Source organism: Mandrillus leucophaeus, unplaced genomic scaffold (assembly GCF_000951045.1).
Source record: "Mandrillus leucophaeus isolate KB7577 unplaced genomic scaffold, Mleu.le_1.0 Scaffold942, whole genome shotgun sequence".
Taxonomy (NCBI): Eukaryota; Metazoa; Chordata; class Mammalia; order Primates; family Cercopithecidae; genus Mandrillus; species Mandrillus leucophaeus.
This window is the reverse complement of record NW_012110275.1, coordinates 669,411-672,011: the sequence shown is the minus strand read 5'-3', so window position 1 is coordinate 672,011 and position 2,601 is coordinate 669,411. Positions and strand designations below refer to the sequence as shown.

The window sequence follows — 2,601 nt, the reverse complement described above, 5'->3', positions numbered from 1 at the left end:
TTAGGCAAAATGTGGAAACCTAGAGTTTTCTAAATCCAGAGATGAACCATCACCCATAGGTGTCAATCAATTCTAGTACATTTTGGTTGATTAAATATTCATCTATCTACTGATTAAGTCATTTAATTTATTCATGTGTCAAATATTTTTTGGTTATTCACCCTCAGCTAGGCCCTGGGCTCAGTTCTATGAATATATTAGTAACTCAATACAGGCAATGAGTAAGTCTCCATTCTACTGAGGGAGGCAGTTATTCATCTAAGAATCATGAAAACAAAGTATAATGAAACAATAAGTAAACATACCTACATCCATGAGATGTCATAATTGAGGGGCCAAATCTGCTGAATATGGAGGAATGATAAGTTGGTGGATGCCTAATCAGCGCTTGGTAGAGGGAGGCAGAGAGAACCTTCTGAAAAGAGAAAAAGCTCATGCAGACGCTCTGTGTCTGTGGGAGCAAGACATCTGTATGAAAGCTGGTAAGCTCATTTTTAGAAAAGAGGTGGAATTACAGTAAGTGAGGTCTAAGGAAAGGCTTTCTGAGTCTACCCAGATTGTTAAACTATTTTCTCTATGGCAGCTAGAGTGTTACCCTTCAGCAGTATCCTTAACATTAGGACCTGTGCTGTTTCTTCAGGCTGTCTAAACCTAATCCTGGCATTGGTGAAAAGAAGAAAGGAGTGAATAGTAGATCGCTCAGTTTTGCTTTTTCCTCCTACCTGCTAGTCTTAACTGGAAAAGAATATGATGAATCTTCGTATAATCCTCATAGTGAATTTAGAAGGAGTTGTCAGGGACATTGCTTTATAATGGGTTTCTTCTGGTGGTGTATTGGAAATGCTTGGCCCAAGAAATATTGTTATTAACCTTTAAATAAAATAATGACACTTTGTGTGGAGTCAGTTCTTTTTAAAGCTATTTTACCTGTTTCTGTATGTACATATTTCTTTATTTTTTCTTTAAACATATTTTATTTGTCTCTTTTTCCTACAAATTTTTCAAAGGAAGTGAAATATTGTGTTATCTGTAAATAGTTATTGTTTTCTTGCTATTTACAGATGTCAATAGGAGACTTTGAGCTGTGTTTATTTATTGTTTTCTTTCAAGTTTTTATTTTAAGTGCAATGATCTGGGGTGAATTTTAGGTCTTATGGAAAGCAGCCATATCCATGGACTATACAGAATCCTCAAAAGCAGTGACCTGCTCCTCCAGTGTATCTGTTCCAACTTTATCATCTTCACTGGATTTGAAGTATTTAAATTCCATTTGCCATCAGAACTAGTTTAGAGGAGCCCTAGACTAAGCCATTTGCTTGAATGCTTCTAACACATTCCTCTAGCTTTGCCATATCTGCCACATCATCCCACTGTTTCACATCTAGCACGATTGAAAATGGCAACAAGTGGACATTTTTGGGCTTTCTTTGATTCATTCTGGGCAAACCATTCTTCCATTAGCCTCTTTGCTGTTTCACTTTCATCCTCCTTATCAGAGCCAAAGAGATCAATATCATCATCATCTTTACTACTTGTAGCTCCACTTCCTGTAGTGTCTTCAACATTAGCAGGAGCATATGTGCCCAAAGGTTTCTTCACTCCTGGCAGGCTGGCCTTTTCTTTTCATGAGACTTGATGTGACTATACCAACATGGGGCAAGACACAAGTTCACAGGCAATGGGCCAGTGACTGCTTCCAATACTGCCACATCTGCTTATGGTGGCACATAACCCTCGATGTAGCTCTTGTCTGCCAGGTAATTATTGAGCACATGGAGGCCAGCAGGGCTTTTCAGGTCTCTGAAACCCATGATGTCAGCTATATCTGAGAGTTGGGTAGCAGCAAAATGAAAGAGCACAAATTATGGGCGTCTCTGCTAAGAGAGGGAAAAAAAGCTTGGTTTGTTAAAACCCAAAGACACACAGAAAGAAAACAAACCCCAACTGTATTTAGCAAGCTCTCACAGACTCTCTTTTCAAGAGAAAGATGAAAGTGCTCATAGGCTGCCAGGGAAATCATACTTGGATTTCAATATATAAAACTCCCCTTCCTATTTCACTTATAAACATATCTGTGGAGAAAGAAAGGAAGAAAAGTTCATAAATACAAATAGAATTTCATCCACATGTTCCCAAAATGCTGTGATGTGATTTCTGTTTTATAGACTTCTCTTATAAAAAAGGTTACAGAGTGTGAGCAATCTGTCAAATATTCCACAAATGACAAGTGCTACATTTGACAGATTGGCATTGTTTTAAATATTTTCAATTAATGCCTTTGGTCTAGATAGTTCTTTAAAATTAATCTCCTTCTAAATTCACTATGAGGATTATACGAAGATTCATCATATTCTTTTTCTTAATTGTATTAATAGTATGTTGTGTTTAATTATTAATATTGAACATTGTTAATATTTATACAAGTAACTTTACAAATATAACTGAAAACGATCTTTAATATCTGGGCATTGAAGCTAATAGCCATACTATATTAGCTATTTCACTGTGTTAGCTACAAGTTATACATAGTAGGACAAGATCTGGGACTCAGGATGGACCACAAGCTGATTGTGAGTTTATAAAGAAATTCTTCAGACTGGG

The 2,601-nt window shown here is 36.7% G+C and overlaps 1 pseudogene; it reads right to left on the bottom strand.

Moving 5' to 3' along the window:
• Positions 1-1,144: 1,144 nt before the first annotated feature.
• On the bottom strand, positions 1,145-1,811 carry LOC105532233 (annotated as a pseudogene).
• Between the last annotated feature and the right edge of the window lie 790 nt (positions 1,812-2,601).